General features: G+C 34.8%; 1 pseudogene; it reads right to left on the bottom strand.

Moving 5' to 3' along the window:
- Positions 1 to 516: 516 nt before the first annotated feature.
- LOC148163528 (cell growth-regulating nucleolar protein-like) overlaps positions 517 to 18592 on the bottom strand; it is a 107487-nt pseudogene continuing 89411 nt past the window's right edge.

Here is an 18592-nt window from a genome sequence, read left to right as displayed (position 1 = left end):
TTTGTAACTTGAAGGTGAGATTTTTGTTGAATTTCTTCTTAGAGTTGGTCAGAATTTCCTCTTTGCTTTCTGATGTTCATTTTGCACTGTAAATACTGAGATGAAATCTTCTCCCCTAGCTTTTTGATTGCTATCCTATTATCTGGGCCCTGTCTCAGACCTGCTTTAAAAGTTCCTTTCCAGTTGAATTTACCTTTCACAGGATCATCCTGATCTTCCTTTTCTCCAACTTCAGAATGTCCTGGGTACTTCATCTTTTCTTCTTTTTTTTTTTTTTCCGTAGAATATGTTTCAACTTCTGAATGCCTTTTGCTTTTTCCTACACCTATTTTTGTCTCATTGCCATTAGTGTCTTTCTCAGGACTCCTATCTCCATCCATTTTTCTCTCCACATTTGCCCTGGCTTCTCCTTTTGCTTTTCTTTCTTTCTGAGCCAGTAGCCTTAGAGTTTCCACACCTTCAGCTTCAAGCACAGCCTTTTTAGGTCACTGACTTACTCAATATTCTGTTGTTTTTTTAGTTCTTTTTTCCAATTTCCTGCCACTCTTCCTTCTTTTCTCTTTTCTTCTTCTTTACTTTTGCTTGCTCTTCTGTAGTGGTTTGTGTTTTTTTGTTTGTTTGTTTGTTTGGAGGACTGAGCATTGGCAGAGATTTCTGCATGCGGGTTTGACCCTTGGTTGAGAGACTGTTTATCTAGCCCTTTACTGACTGATTCCTTTCTCTGAATGATAAGGACACCTTTTCTGCAAGTGCATTCAGTTTATTCCTTCACATAAATGAAGGTACAAAGAGGTTCTCTTGCTGGAAGCTTCAGAAAAGATATTCCACACCTGTTCCTGAGCAGATTTCTTATAAACTTAAACTGTCCCTTCTCCAAATCTGAAGTTTTACCTTTTTCCTTGGCACATTGTCAAACCACTAATTTGTCCTAAAAGGTCTCCCACATTGTGGCTGATGCTGGGTCTTTTTATTAAATTTCTTAATTTTATTTTCTTAATCCATACCTGTTGTTTAATATCACTCTTGGTTTTACTTTTCTAACCTTTGCTACCATATCGTTGATTGCGCTTGAGCATTCGTGTGGTGCTTATCATCATTGCTCCCTCACCCACAATCCTGTCAAGGAAGTGCTTTTTTCCAGGGTAGGGAGGAAGAGTTCCAGTTTCACAGTCATCTCTGATTCTCTAGGTAGGATCTAGTATCTTCTTCTACCAAACATTTCTCCAGAAATCATTACTAGAGCCAGTGTAAGAAAAACATTCATAATTTCTGCAAACTGGCCCATACTTTCCTACTTTCACATTCTTCACTGACTCTCCATGTGCATTGCATGTAAAAAAAAAAACACAGCGTGTTAACTAAATGAGTAAATATATATTAATAAATATTAATATCAAAATATTTAAACTTGTCTCTCAGCCAGGACCTGCCATTGGTTTCAACACATGTGAAATTGCCTCTGCCTGCTTTGGTCAGCTACCACCTTTCTCCAAGGCTTCCTGACATAAAGTGCATGCATTTGAGTTTTAAGTTAAAATTTAAGATAAATTCACATTGCTATTTACTTAGCGATTCTGAACTATAACTGAAATATTCCAAGCAACAACTGTAAATTGAACCCTCCAGATAAAGCTTCTGTAATAATACAGTTTTGAGTTGAATTAGAAGTATATATTAATCATCTGTATGGTATAGATTTACTTAAATCTATTTACACAAATTTAAGCTTTATTATATATCTAGAAAACAGTTACGAATCTTGGTTATGTTCAGTTTTTCATACACTTCATGCTCATTCATTCATCAATAAATTTTTTAAGCATCAAATCAAAGAAGTTAACATTTGAGAACAGATTCTGCGTTTTAAATGTCTTGAGGAAATTGACAGTGTGTTTGACACAACTGATGTAATTTCCCTATGCCTCAGTTTCCTCAAATCTAGAAAGAGGAAAGCGAATTAAATAAGTTAATAGGTTGTTCTCAATATCAAATGATTTATGTGCTAAGAACATAAGGATTTCCACATGTCAGTTTTTATTAGTGCCAGCATGTGAAAAGTAATACTGTACATTCTGAGGATAGGCAAGGCCATGGTTAATAAGCTTGAAAGCTTCCACTCTTGCCAGACACCAAATAAGCATACACAGAGATAATACAGTTGAGCATACACAGATATATAGATAGATAGATAGATAGATAGATAGATAGATAGATAGATAGATATACAAATATATACATATATACACAGATATACACACGTATGTTCATATATACAGATATATACATATATAGAGATATACCAATATATATGCAGTGTGTGCTCTTGAATCTAACTCCATCCATGTGGTTGCAAGTGGCATTTTTCATTCTTTTTTATGGCTAATATTCCAGTGTGTGTGTGTGTATACACTTCTTTATCCATTCATCACTCAGTGGACATTTGGGCTCTTTCCATAATTTTGGCTATTGTTGATAATGCTGCTATAAACACCGGGATGCATGTATCCCTTTTAATTAGTGGTTTTGTATCCTTTGGGTAAATACCAAGTAGTGTACTTAACTGGATAATAGTGTAGTTCTCTTTTTAACTTTTTGAGGAACCCTCATAATGTTTTCCACAGTGGCTGCACCATTTGCATTCTACCAACAATGCAAGAAGCTTCCCCTTTCTCCATATCCTCACCAAAACCTGTTTCTTGTGTTGTTTATTTTAGCCATTCTGACAGGTGTGACATGATATCTCATTGTAGTTTTGATTTGCATTTCCCTGATAATGAATGATGTCAAACATCTTTTCATGTGTCTATTGGCTATCTGTATGTCTTCTTTGAGAAATGTCTATACCTGTCTTCTACCCATTTTTTAATTGGATTATTCATTTTAGGGGTATTGAGTTGTATAAGTTCTTTATATATTTTGGATACTAATCATTTATCAAATATGTCATTTCCAAAAACCTTCTCCCATGCCCCTTCCTTAGGTTGTCTTTTAGTTTTGTTGATTGTTTCCTTAACTGTTCAGAAACTTTTTATCTTGATGAAGCCCTAATAGTTCATTTTTGCTTTTGTTTTCCTTGCCTCAGGAGATGTATCTAGAAAGAAGTTGCTGTGGTTGATGTCAAAGAGGTTACTGCCTGGGATCTACTGTAGGATTTTGATGGTTTCTTGTCTCATATTTAGGTCTTTCATCCATTTTGAATTTATTTTTGTGTATGGTATAAAAAAGTGGTCCAGTATCATTTCTTTGCATGTTTCTATCCAGTTTTACCAACAGCATTTGTTGAAGAGACTGTCTTTTTCCTTTAGATATTCTTTCCTACTTGTCAAAGATTAGTTGACCATATAGTTGTGGATCCATTTCTGGGTTTTCTATTCTGTTCCATTGATTTATGTGTCTATTTTTGTGCTGGTACCATACTGTTTTGATCACTACAGCTTTGTAGTATAACTTGAAATCTGGAATTGTGATGCTTCCAGCTTTGCTTTTCTTTTTCATGGTTGCCTTGGCTATTTGGGTCTTTTGTGGTTCCATACAAATTTTAGGATTGTTCTAGCTCTGTGAAAAATGCTGTTGGTATTTTGATAGGGATTGCAGTTAAATGTGTAGGTTGCTTTAGGTAAAATAGACATTTTAACAGGGATTTTTCTTCTAATCCATGAGCGTGGAATCTTTTCCCATTTCTCTGTATCCTTTTCAGTTTCTTTCATCAGTCTTGTATAGTTTTCAGAGTATAGGTTTTCACCTCTTTAGTTAGGTTTATTCTTAGACATCGTATTGTTTTTGATGCAATTGTAAGTGGGATTGATTTCTTAATTTCCCTTTCTGCTACTTCATTTTGGGTGTACAGAATGCAACAGATTTCTGTACATTGATTTTGTTTCTTGTGACTGTACTGAATCCGTGTATCAGTTTTAGCAGTTTCTTGATGGAGTCTTTCTAATTTCTATATAGAGTATCGTCATCTGCAAATAGTGAAAGTTTTATTTTTTCCTCGCCAACTTGGATGTGTTTTATCTCTTTTTGTTGTCTGACTGCTGTGGCTAGGGCTTCCAGTACTATGTTAAATAATAGTGGTGAGAGTGGACATCCCTGTCTTGTTCCTGACCATACAGGAAAAGCTTTCAGTTTTTTTCCCATTGAAGATGATATTAGCTGTGGGTTTTTCATATATGACATTTATGGTGTTCCCTCTAAACCTACTTTGTTGAGGGTTTTCATAATGAATGGATGTTATACTTTGTCAAATGCTTTCTCTGCATCTATTGAAATGATCATATGGGGGCGCCTGGGTGGCTCAGTTGGTTAAGCGACTGCCTTCGGCTCAGGTCATGATCCTGGAGTCCTAGGATCGAGTCCCGCATCGGGCTCCCTGCTCAGCGGGGAGTCTGCTTCTCCCTCTGACCCTCTTCCCTCTCGTGCTATCTATCTCTCATTCTCTCTCTCGCAAATAAATAAATAAAATCTTAAAAAAAAAAGAAATGATCATATGGTTCTTTTTTTAAGATTTGTTTATTTATTTTAGAGAGAGAGGGAGAGAGCACAAGCAGGGGGAAGGGCAGAGGGAGAGAGAATCTTGAATTTCCTGAGCACAGAGCCCAATGCAGGGCTCACCCCAGGACCCTGAGATCATGACCTGAGCCAAAATCAAGAGTCAGCTTCTTAACTGACTGAGACACTGAGGTGCCCTAAATGATCATATGGTTCTTATCCTTTCTTTTATTAATGTGGTTTAGCACATTGATTGATTTGTGAATATCGAACCACACTTGTAACCAAGGAATAAATCCCACTTGATTGTGGTGAATTATATTTTTTTAAAGATTTTATTTATTAATTTGACAGATAGAGACACGGCGAGAGAGGGAACTCAAACTGGGGGAGTGGGAGAAGGAAAAGCAGGCTTCCTGCTGAGCAGGGAGCCCGATGCGGGGCTCTATCCCAGGACCTAGGATCATGACCTAAACCGAGGGCATACGCTTAATGACTGAGCCACCAGGCACCCCTGTGATGAATTATATTTTTAATGTATTGCTGGATTCAGTTTGCTAGTGTTTTATTGAGAATATTTGCATCCATGTTCATCAGAGATATTGGCCTGTAGTTCTCTTTTTTAGTGGAATCTTTATCTGGTTTTGGTATCAAGGTAATGCTTATTCCTCGTGGAATGAATTTGGAAGTTTTCCTTCCTTTCTACTTTTTGGCACAGTTTGAGAAGAATGAGGTATTAACTCTTCTTTAAATGTTTACTAGAATTCACCTGTGAAGCCATCTGGCCCTGGACTTTTATTTGTTAGGAGATTTTTTAAATTTCTGATTCAATTTCTTTGCTGGTTATTGATCTGTGGAACTTTTCTATTTCTTCCTGTTTCAGTTTTGGTAGTTTATATGTTTCTAGGAGTTTATCCATTACTTCTAAGTTGTCCAGTTTGTTGGCATATAGTTTTTCATAGTATTCTCTTATAACTGTATTTCTGTGGTGTTAGTTGTTACTTCTCCTCTCATCTGTGCTTTTATTTATTTGGGTCCTTTATCTTTTCTTTTTGATAAGTCTGGCTAGAGGTTTATCAATTTTATTAATTTTTTTTTCAAGAACCAGCTCCTGGTTTCATTGATCTGTTCTGTTGCATATTTTGTTCAGTTTTCTATATCATTTATTTTTGTTCTCATCTTTACTATTTCCTTCCTTCTACTGGCTTTAGGCTTAATTTGTTTTTCCTTTCCTATCTCCTTTATATGTAAGATTAGGTTGTTTATTTGAGATTTTTCTTACTTCTTGAGGAAGCCAGGCCTGTATTGCTATGCACTTCTCTTTTAGGACAACTTTTGCTATGTCCCCCAAATTTTGGACTGTTTTGTTTTCATTTTCATTTGTTTCCATGTATTTTGTGTGTGTGTGTGTTTCTTCTTTTATTTCCTGGTTGACCCATTCATTGTTTAATAGCATGTTGTTTAACCTCCATGTATTTATGGTCTTTCTATATTTCTTCTTGAGGTTGGCTTCTAGTTTTATAGCTTTGTGGTCAGAAAAGGTGCATGGTATGATTTCAAACATTTATTTATCTATTGAGGCATTTTTTTTATCTTTTGAGGCATGTTTTGTGTCCTAATATGTGATCTATTCTGGAGAATGTTCCATGTGCATCTGCTGTTTAGGGTGGAATGTTCTGAATATATATGTTAAGTTCATCTGGTCCAGTGTATCATTCAAAGTCATTGTTTCCTTGTTTATTTTCTGTTTAGATGATCTGTCCATTGATGTAAGTGAGGTGTTAATGCCCACTACTATTATTGTGTTATTATCAATTAGTTCCTTTATATTTCTTATTAATTGCTTTATATATTTGGGTGCTCCCATGTTGGGTCTATAAATATTTAGAATTGTTATATCTTGTCATTAGATTGTCCCATTTATGATTATAGAATGCTGTTTGTCTCTTTTTACAGTCTTTGTTTTAAAGTCTAGTTTGTGTGATATAAGTATTGCTACTACAGCTTTTTTTTTACATCCATTTATGTGATAAATATTTGTCCACACCCTTATTTTCAATCTACAGATATCTTTAGGTCTTAAATGAGTCTCTTGTAGGCAGCATATAGATGGGTCTTGTTCTTTTGTTTGTTTGTTTTATTTTGTTTTTTAATCCAGTGTGACACTATATGTCTTTTTTTTAAGATTTATTTATTTATTTTAGAGAGAAAGAGATAGAAAGCGAGAGTGGGGGGAGGGGCTGAGTGAGGGAGAGAGAGAATCTCAAGCAGACTCCACTGAGCACAGAGCCTAATGTGGTGGTTCATCTCAAGACCCTGAGATCATGATCTGAGCCAAAATCGTGAGTCAGACACAACCTACTGGGCCACCCAGGTGCCCCTATGTCCTTTGATTGGAGCATTTAGTCCATTTATATTCAATGGAATTACTGATAGATATGTATTTATTGCCATTTTATTACTTGTATTGTCATTGTTTCCAGATATTTTCCCTGATCCTTTCTTGTCTTTGTCACTTTTGGTCTCTCCTCTGCACTTAAAGGTCCCCTTTAATATTTCTTGCAAGTCCGGATTAGGGGTCATGAACTCCTTTAGTTTTCATTTGTCCGGGAAACTCTTTATCTCTCCTTCTATTCTGAATAGGCTTGCTGGATAGAATATTCTTGGCTGCAGACTTTTACCCATTCAGCACCTTGAATATATCATGCCATTCTCTTCTTGCTTGCCAAGTTTCTGTTGATAAATCTCCAGCTAGCCCTATGGGTTTTCCCTTGTAAGTTAAGGACTTCTTTTATCTTGCTGCTTTTAAGATTTTTTTTTTTTTTTATCACTATATTTTACAAATTTAATTCCAGTATGTCTTGGTGTTGGCCTGCTTTTGTTGAATTTGATCAGAGTTCTCCATGCCTTTTGGACCTGGATGTCTGTTTCCTTCCTCAGATTAGCAAAGTTTTTTGCTATTATTTCTTGAAATAAATTTTCTGTCCCCTTTTCTATGTCTTTGTCTTCCGGGACTCCTATAATATGACTATTATTACATTTGATGGAGTCACTGTGTTCCTTAAGTCTATTTTCATGTTCCATAATTATTCTTTCTGTTGCTCACCTTCATTATTTTCCATTATTATGTGTTCTATATCACTAATTTGTTCCTCTGCTTCTTCCAGCCTGCTCTTCATTACATCAAGCCTGTTTCCAATCTCATTTATTGCAGTTTTCATTTCTGATTGATTCTTTTTCAACTCTTCAGCAACTATTTATGAAGCCTCTACTATAGGCAAGCACTATGGGAGATAAAAGATGTGATTTCAGTATGGATTCCATTCCCTGAGCCTGTATAATTTTATGATGAGGATCATAACACCAGGACCAGACAAGCACCTTCCAACTGGGAACGGTATTTATTGAGGCTGTACCTGTGTTAGATAAATGAGATCATTTGAACCACATTTAGGTTTTGTGGCTATATTTAGACCTGTATAATGCTGATGTATATTTAAACCAAATTTAGCCCACATATGAAGCATTTATTTCCACTTTTTAAAATTACCTTGACATTCTTTAGATGATATAATTTTCCCCCACAGAATTCTATGTAATGAAGCTTTTCCCTATCCTAAATAAAGGGTAAATCTGAAATCTAAGTTAAACAATTGAATCTTCTTTTTCTGAACAATGAATTACAAGGAAATGAATAAAGACACCTAAATATTTGGAGCTCATTCAGTTCTTGCAGCTAAATCCCCATGATGCTACTCTTGTTATACAGCTGTACCAGAACCAAACACTTCTGAATTTCATTGATGACTATCAGTTTCCAGGTCTGATTGCTATCCTTTCTTTCAGTTATACTTCTGATTATGTAACTACAGTCAGACCATCTTGATTGCAACTAAAGAATTCTAAGTGAAGAACATCAAAATAGAGAATTATATCTATTCAACAGAGCCTCAAAGAAATCAATTTATAATAGGGTGGAATACTATGTTCATAATCTGACATGCGGCTTCACAACCCATGACATGTAAGGGGAACACAACTAAGTTCTTCTGTGGCAGAAGCTGCTCTTGACTACTTCACTACTGCTGCCCTGATTAGTGTGATGAGCAGGAATGCAAAGGCTACACAGTATGGTAGTCATGACTGAATGCCTGAAGAAATTTAAAGTAAAAGAATAGCCCAGCTCAAGTCATTAAATTCTGACTGCAAACTGAAACTCAAGGGGCATATATGACTATATTTTAATAATAGCTATCTTCTTACAACTGGGCAGTTGAGATGGCCATAAATCAGATTTGGGATTTGTTCCTGCAGGTAGCTGAATTGAATTATCAGCTGTATTCTCAACTTTTTCTGGTCTTTGTGTGAAGAAATATTAATGCAAATAAATAAGGAAAAAACACTACCTGAGATGTTGAAATAGTGTCATGTGTGAAGATCTGGGGGTCCCTAATGCATGAAAATCCTCTTCTGCCATTCTCCTCCTATATAAAGAATCCCCTCTTCCTTTTCTGAGCATTTTCTGTTTAAGATACTATAGTCCCCTCACCTGAATGAATGCCTTAATAGTAAGTACTTAAAGATATCCCTCATTTCCCTATTATTTGTTACCACTATATCTGTAATTGTACTTGCATCCTAGTTTCTCCCACACTGTCAAATGCAGGCTATATCCCAAAAAGAAAAGGATTATTCAGGGAATGAACTATAGCAACTAACCGAAACCTGGGAATTGTGTGTACAGAATGGATTTTAGGATGTTTTCTGAAGGAGGAAAGAGTATATATTTTAGCAAATTTGAATTGGAAATTACATGTCTGTGCATATGTGTGTGTACCAGAATCCATTTTCATTCAAGCAGATGAGTTTCTATCTGTGTGTAAAGTAAGTCAATGCAGATCCAGATGAAATAATGACCTATTAAAAGGAGATTGGTAGAGGGATGAATCACAAAATAATAAAGTTGGATGCATTATTATGCCACTAATCTTCTCCACTCCCCCAAATAGTTACAACATTGATACAGAAATCAAAGTCTTCTAATATAAACTGGTTATGTAAGTATTATGATCCTTAAGAAAATATTTTAAAAAGTTGTTGAAGTTTAGAATATTGGTGGCCTCAGGGGAATTTTCCCTTTGTTTACCAGTTAGCCAAGGTAGAAAAACAAAATAAACCTGGTTTAGAGATGGCCTTGCATAATGTATTGGTTTCAAAACAATAATCAACCAGTTTCAGGTTGATTAAAGTAGCATCCCAGTCTAACTCAGAAGTGAACCTACAGGAAATGGAGAAAGGAAATTTGTCCAGTGAGCAGAATAATATCTTGTCCCTTCTGCCTGGTACAACTGATATTTTTTAATGTTGAATTTACTCTGATAAAAGGGAAGTATCTAAGAATTTGAATGGTCAAGGAATTAGAACAAAAAATGGAAATTTTGCCATAAGGAAATTTGAGGAAAACATGTAAATGGACATCTCAGTATGATGCAGAACATAAGGCTATATATGACCCAATGTAACACTTATCAGAAGCTTTATATTGTAGACAAGGAATTTGATAACTTGGTGGACTTCTCTCAGCCTCTTTTACCAGCATTCCCTGGATTACTGTATTAACTAATGGACAAAGTGGCGATGAGAGCAGGAATGAAGGCTATTCCTTGGCTGTCTAAAGTTGACCAGGGTTTGCTAGGTATTTAACTCTCTGGCAGTGGTGATTAACCCTGAATTCCTGATATACTACTATATTCTCAGGGAACCAAATAGTTCCATGGGAGAAGATGATTTATTTCCTTACATCAAGGAGGGGACATTTGTCTTTTTAGATTTAGATTTCTTTTATCCTGATGACTTTCTGAGACTCAGGGATAATATGGTGTAACTCACAGTATCCCAGTGAAGATTTAATGAGATAATGTGTTTTTTTAAGGCACCTGACACATTGCCTGCTATGTGGAGGGGTTCATCCAATGCCTAAATTTAGTTATTTTTGTCTGATGTTTAACTAGGCATAATAACATAATTGTTGAATAAAGAAAGAAAGGAGAAAGGGAAGATTAAATGGATTACTGTGGACCTGAGAAAAAGAAATTTTTGGAATTATGAATCTATTCCTAGTAACTTTTGGATGAGGTCCGTGAGAAGACATAACTGCTGATTCACCTGTGAGCTACACCCAGGCTAATGGGAGGTTCGGCACCCCATCTTTTGTCCTTTGAATGTGTGTTCTGCTAGTAGTTCCACAGCTGGACTGGTTTTCAAGGGTGCAGCCTTGAGAGAGCAAAGTGTTATTGAGACCATCTGGTTGCTGTTTGTGACTGAACTCAGTTAAGTCCTCTTTATATATTTAATTTTTTAAAATTCCAGTATAATTAACATATAATGTTATGTTAGTTTCAGGTGTACACTATAGTGATTCAACAATTCTACAGGTTACTAAGTGTTCATTGTGATAAGTGTACTCTTAATCCACTTCACCTATTTCACTCATCTGCCTACCCACTGCCCCTCTGGCAAGCAGCAGTTCCCTGTATTTAACAATGAGGCTTTGTTTATTTGTTTGTTTTTCTTTGTTCACTTGTTTTATTTTTTGAATTCTACATATGAGCAAAATCATAGGTATTTTGTTTTCTCTAACTTATTTCACTTAGCATTATACCCTGTCAGTCCATCCCTATTGTTGCAAATGGCAAGATTTCATTCTTTTTTATGGCTGAGTAATATCCCATTATGTGTGTGTATGTGTGTGTGTGTGTTTGTATGTGTGTATGCCACCTCTTTTTGGTGAATGGATATCCAATGAATGGATATTCATTCATTGTTGGACATGTGGATTGCTTCCATATGTTGGCTATTGTATATAATGCTGCAAAAAACATAGGTTTGCATATATCTTTTCAAATTAGTGTTTTCATTTTCTTTGGGTAAATACCAGTAGTGGAATTACTGGATCATATGGTAATTCTATTTTGAATTTCTTGAGGAACCTCTGTAGTATTTGCCACAGTGGCTTCACCAGTTTGCATTTCCACAAGCAATTTGCAAGGGTTCCTTTTTCTCCATGTCTTCTCCAACATTTGTTATTTCTGGTCTTTTTGACTTTTGCCATTCTGACAGGTGTAAGGTGATATTTCATTGTGGTTTTGATTTGCAGTTCCCTGATGGTTAGTGATGTTGAGTATCTTTTCATGTGTCTGTTGGCCATCTGTATGTTTTCTTTGGAAAAATGTCTGTTCATGTCTTCTGACCATTTTTAATTGCAGTATTTATGCTTTTTTTCATGTTGAATTGTATAAGTTCCCTATATATTTTGGATATTAATCCCTTATCAGATATATCATTTTCAAATATCTTCTCCTATTCAGTAGGTTTTCTATTTGTTTTGTTGGATTTTACTGTGCAAAAGCTTTTCATTTTGATGTACATTTTTAAGATTCAGGTAGGCAGGTTCAGAGATCTACTTATCTTGTGACAGCCCAAGATGAACCACATATGTAAGTCCCCTTGCTTATGAAACCTGACACCTACAAATCTGGAGTGATCTACCTCTTTCTTTGATCTCACTTAGCCCTCCATGTGTGGGGGCCAGTTTATGACCAAACAGTAATGCATATTAAATTCTTTCTAGATACAAAAAGTTTTCTATTCTTCCTATCATCTTTGTTTCTGAAGGTTTCCTAGTTTTTAAAGTATTAGATGACTGCTCCAACCAGCTCATTTCTTTGTTATTCATATTCTTATACATCAAGGGAGAATGACTTTGATGAAAAACAGAGCCAGTTACAAGTCTAGCACTGTTCTTCCCATGGTGTGAGATCTTGAGTAACTTCTTTAAATGACATAGGCCCATTCCTTATCTGTAAATGTAACTGGAAGCATGCTTACCTCATAAGTCTGGAGGAAACTGAGATAAATTAAGGTTATAAATCACATAGCATAAACTACTTTTGGGAACATGAGCTGTGCTGAGGAAATGCTTACTCTCTTTCCTTTATTCCCAGTTCTTGGCTTTTTCCATGTTTGTTCTCACTAGAAGTTATATATTTTTATCATGATTCACCTTCCTGGTAGGGAGCATCAGTTTCATTTTTTTCTATGTGATTATTGACATATATTTATCATATCCTTTCCTTTCATTTAAAATTTAGCTTACAGGGACACCTGGGTGGCTCATTCGGTTAAGTATCTGACTTCTGCTCAGGTCTTGATCCCAGAGTCCTGGGATTGAGTCCCACATCAGGCTCCTTGCTCAGCGGGGAGCCTACTTCTCTGTCTGCCTACTACTCCCCCTGCTTGTATTCTCTCTCTCTCTCCCTCTCTCTCTCTAACAAATAAATAAATAAAATATTAAAACAAAATAAAATTAAATTTAGCTTACAAAAAATACATTCAGTATATGTATTGATTGAATTAATGATGGAATCTTAGTTATTGGTTATAACGTCTTATTGTAACAGTAGCAGTGCTGCTACAGAAATAAGTGGAATTTGGTTTTAATTCTATTGATTTTGATGAAGTCACTGGAAAGTTTTGAGAAATTGTGTATTCAATACAAAACGATGGCTATTTTATATGTCCCCTGAGACTGTTGTAAGATTGAATGAGATATAGGCTAATGTGTTTTAAAAATGTAAATAAGGAAAATAAAATGCAAAGTATTTAATATTTTCCACATTAATTTCATTTAATTTTTCATGTGAACAAGATAGTCCTGGTTATGATTTGGTTGTGTGTCTAAGACTTTCTCTATAGAACCTGGAACTGCTTACCCAAGTTTACTCAAAGGAGCATGGGTTGAAAGTCACTGAAATAACATTTGTTACCACATACAACTTTGTGATAACTTTGTACCATAATCAAAAATACAAATCAAGTTAAATTTCAATTCTGAGACTTTCAGATATTCAAGCTTACTCAAGTAAACTATATATAGTTATTATTTCCTTTAAACTGCTCAATGAAGCTTAAAAAAAAGTCCTTGTAAATTAATCTTGATTCATAATTCAGTGATTTAAGTGTTGATTTTTAATGTTAAATTAAATGTTAAGTGAACCAGTTGTTAATTTGGTTATTGATTCATGAATTAATCTGAGTCCTTTTTATATAGAACTAGATCTTTTGGTCCTACATTTAATTTATTCCTTGTATACATTTGTGATACTATTTTCTGCCTCAAATATAAACCAACTACTCTGGTAAAAAAAAAGATGTTTTTGTGATTGTTAATGCATTTAAAATATTAAAATTACATTCAAAAACTAATCACTTTTAAGCTTATAAAAAAATATTGCCCTGAATGAAAAGATTATAATCACTTATGGTCTGAAATGATCTAGACAGTGGAGATTTGAAGGTGTTCCTTCTCTCTGGTCTTGAACACAAAACTACTGTGAGTTCCAAAGGCAGGTGTTTTTCGTTTTGTTGTTGTTGTTTTCAAAAGTGTATTTTGTTGTTTTAGCTTTACAGAAATAAACTAGAAAAAGAATAGAGGAGGTCAGAATTCACCCTGATATCAGTATGGGGTAAAAAGGAGCAATTAGGAAACTTTTGCCACATTGTTAAGATTTCCACAGGTTGTTAGGCTAACAGATAACAAGAAAAGAGGGACTAAACAAAAAACTAATGATGTAATATATGGTGATTAACATAACAATAAAAAATAAAAAAAAAGAGGGACTAAATAAGAGTAAATAATAAGTTATTTTCTGGTTAGATAACGAGAGGCACTATTATGTGGGGCTGGGGAAACATTGTAATCATTTTCATTTGCAAATTACAGCTAATGACTTTACTATTGGTGAAAGAGAAGTTCTAAGAACTAATTAAAAATAATTGATACATTAATGCTAATAAATGCACTTGCCGACCAACACAAATAGACTTGTAATTTGAGGGCATGTTCTGTGCTCACAGCAGCCTAAATAAGTCTATAATTTAAAGATCACTGTTCAAAAAAAAGTGTCAAAGACCAATGTGAGGCTAAAAGCAAGCAGATTAGGTCCCCTGCTAAAATGAAGACCAAATCCACCTTTTGAATTCACAGATGAATTAACGGGAAATCCAGAATATGATTAAGGGTTCATTCTGTCTGAAAACCTTGCTATTAGCAGAGGAATATGGGTAACATCCATTTAGGAATTGAGGATATGAGTGGCCCATGAATATATGTGGCGTTGGAGCAAAGGTAAACCAGAGATAAGATGAATTAAAAAGGATTCAAAGTTTAAGTGAGGTTAATGAGAAAATAATAATTCAGGTGGGGATTTTTATTTGTATTAAGATAATGAATTGTGTTGGTCTTTCTTTGTCCTTAACGTACTGTCACAAGAACAAGGCCATATTCATTATGTGGTGTAGACTGGTAGTGTGTTGATCAAAGTGGGGGTTGGAACTTCAGGTATAAATGTGGACTTCACTTACTTAGACCAAATGAATATCTAAATTGCCAATACTGCCAAAGGCAACTAAAAGAGAATAGGAAAAAAGGAGCCAGACTTCTGGGACTTTCAGAGCCAGAAAACTTCAAACCCTTCAGAAGATTTATTTTAATTATAAATGGGTCAGAAACATTGCAGTAGTTCAGAGTTTAGTGACACATTTTATTAATTACTCCCAAATAGGCATCCACTTTTATAATTGTGAATCTGAACTCATCGGTATAGAGTAAATGTCTCCCCACTTCCCCAGAGGAATTGCCCTTATAGTTTTAGGTATTTAGAATGTTAGAAGTCTCTCATTGCTTGTTGACCTGCAAATCACACATATAAGTTATGTAGTGAAATGTATTTTTTTAATCTAGATAATTTGGATTTTTCTGTTTTAATCTGAAAATTTAGGAATAACCAGGCTACTTTCAAAGATTAACATGTCTAACTAGATCAGGGACTCCTTAGGTCAACTTAGGAGACAGGGCTATGCTAATTTAAGGTAGAGAATTAGAAATAGAAATCCAGTGGATTTATTATAGGAGATTCATCTCATTGTACAAGAAAGGTAGAAAGTGAGAGCTTTAGTGCAAAGACTAATAAAGGATAAGATCTAGGTTTTAGTCCAGAAAAGGAAGGGCAAGAAAAGTTCATTCAGGGGAAGTGCAAACATGCAAATTTATTAACAAATGATGAGTCTATTATTTATTAAAAACCAACAGGTACCAGATTCTGTGGTAAGAACATTCATATTTATTATTGCCTTTTTTTTTTACAATATTATCAAAGGAAGTAGGACTTTCCTCATTTTATAAGCAAAGTAACTGTCTCCACATTATCAGGAAACTGTCTTATAATTTGCACTCATGAATTATAGCTGAGACTTTTTAACTCCTATGATGGTTAGTTTTACATGTCAACCTGGCTGGGCCATGGTGCCCACATATGTAGTCAAACATTATTCTGAATGTTTCCATAAGTGTGTTTTTGGATGAGGTTAACATTTAAATTGGTAGACTCAGTAAAGTTAGTAAGGGAGACTTAACTACCCTCCTCCTTCTCTTAGATCTAAGGAATGAAAATGATCAGGAAATAAGTTATTCAGAAAAGCCTATTTTGCTTCATATTTCATACAGTAATATCTAAATATTATGCTAGGGAAATAGTAAAAGAAATATGAGATGATTGCTCACTGGCAAAATAGGATTTAGCTATTTTTCCTGAATTGCTTTTCTAACAGAGTGAGTAGAAATTGTATTTGAGAATAGTGATTCAGAGGGGGTTATTTTGAAACTCCTTCTTTTGTTTATGTGTCTTATAAATATATCATATAGGAAATAATGATTTCCTGGGGCACCTGAGTGGCTCAGTCAGGTAAGCATCCAACTCTTGATTTCAGCTCAGGTCATGATCTCAAGGTTGTGAGATCAAGCGCTGCATAGGGCTCCATGCTGAGTATGGAGCCTGCTTAAGATACTCTCACTCTCTCTCTCCCTCTGCACCTAGCCAACACCCCCCCCCACTCATTCTCTCTCTCTCTCTCTCTCTCTCATAAATAAATAAATAAATAAATAAATAAATAAATAAAATATGATTTCCTGGAAAAAAAAGAAATGTGGGTGTGAGTTTTAGTGGCTCTGCTCTGTGAATTTAGACACATCAATTAATGTATCCTAATTAGTAAAATAAAAGTTCTCTGTGCTATGGTGTTATTAAAATCAAATGAGACAACTTAGGAAAGTACTTGGAAAAGTTACAAGTGCTGAGATGAGGACTTAATTATAAATAATAGAATTTCAATTAATTTTTGCAGGTGCATACCTCATTATATCAATTTAATTTTCAGAGTTTTTTGACATTTATTTTTGGAGCATCTACTATGTGCCAAAAACTGATAGGTGTTAGGGAGATAATAGTGAACGTACAGACAGTATCTCCATCTTCATTTCATAATATAGTCAAGAAGCTTCATACTTACTTATATTCTCCAGAACTCCACATATATTTTTAGACTGGAGTATTCTACAGAACCCATTTCTATAATAAATGACTAAAGAAATGATTTAAGAAAGTTGTGTTCATAGAACAGAAATAAGAGCTTATTTTGTGTGCTTAATATTTTGGCAGTGGAATCATAAGATTTAAAAAAGTATATAGTGTATGTGTGAGATCCCAATGGGTTCATATAATTTCTTAGACATTAATACACAGAATACTGTAGGGTTTTGTTTTGTTTTTTTACATCCTTTTTTTTTTTTGGCATCCCTTGGATGAGCCTTAGGAGCTTACTTTCAAATGAACATTGGACTTTTTTAATTAGGATGAATGTGAGGCAAAATAAAAGTGTTTGGCATTGTTTCTAATTAATATAATTTAAAAAACAGCTGACATTTTAAACATTTTAATGAGCAATATTTTTCAAAGTTGAAAAAATATAGAGTTCCCCCTTTTTAATGAGAGAATTTATTTTCATAATAGCTTAGCTTTTTGGCCAGACGATGCTGTTCTGATTCAACTCTTAGTACAGTAGGCACCCCCCTTCTCTGCAGGAGATATGTTCCAAGACACCCAGGAGATGCCTGAAATGACATGTAGTATGGAACCCTATATATATTGTATTTTTTCCTATACATACATACCTATGATAAAGTTTAATTTATAGCATAGGCATAGTAAGAGATTAATAACAATAACTAATAATAAAATACAACATTATAACAATAAACTGTAATAAAAGTTAGGTAAAAGTCATCTCTCAAAGTATCTTATTGTTCTGTCCTCCCTCTTCTTCTTGTGATGATATGAGGTGATAAAATGCCTATATGATGAGATGAAATGAGGAGAATGACATAGGAATTGTGATGTAGTGTTAGACTACTACTAACTTTCTGACAGTATGTCAAAAGGAGGACCATCTGCTTCTAGACTATGATTTAACATGGTAACTGAAACCAAAGAAAGCAAAATCACAGACAAGAGGAGACAATCTTATAAAGTCTTTCTTCACAAATTCCAAATAATTGTTTACAGTACATCTGGGCTGAAATTCAAAATCCTTATTACTGTAGGAAGGTTTGTAAAATGATCTTAACCTTCCTTTTCCATTTAAACTTATCTACCACTTCCCTTTTCCTCCTCCCAAAATGAATCTTGCCCAACATCTATTTTGGTTGTTCACTTTCATCTCCAGAAACCATGGAAATCTGTTTCCATGGCTTTACAAGGAGTATGTGTCAGGCACTGTCTTATGCCCTTGAGTTATGCCATGAATGAAGCATGTGGAGGTGGTGAAAAATGGTAATGTTTTAGACTTTATGATACCATGTGGAGGTGGAAAGAATGAAAATAGTCAAGAGTAACTTTATGGTTTTTACCCTAAGCAGTTGGAAAGATGGATTTTCCATCAGCTGAGCTAAGGACATGGGTGAAACATATTTTGAAAATATTCAGGGCCAAGACAGGGACAGATGCTTAATTTTGGTGAATTGTGTTTTGTGTGTCTATTGTACACCCAAGCAGAAATAAATGTGTGTTTGAGACCAAATGAAATCACCAGTGGAAATTAGTGTTGGGAGGGAAAAGAAGAAAGCTAAAAACTGAGCCCCACAACACTCCCAACACTAAGAGGCTGTTTAAAAGAAGAAGTTAGAACAAAGGAGAAAGAGAAAGGTAATTTA

The sequence above is a fragment of the Eumetopias jubatus genome, unplaced genomic scaffold, assembly GCF_037043125.1.
Source record: "Eumetopias jubatus isolate StellerSeaLion01/CBP00866 unplaced genomic scaffold, mEumJub1_p1.0 scaffold_9, whole genome shotgun sequence".
In the NCBI taxonomy this organism is placed as follows: Eukaryota; Metazoa; Chordata; class Mammalia; order Carnivora; family Otariidae; genus Eumetopias; species Eumetopias jubatus.
This window is presented reverse-complemented; position numbering and strand designations above follow the sequence as displayed.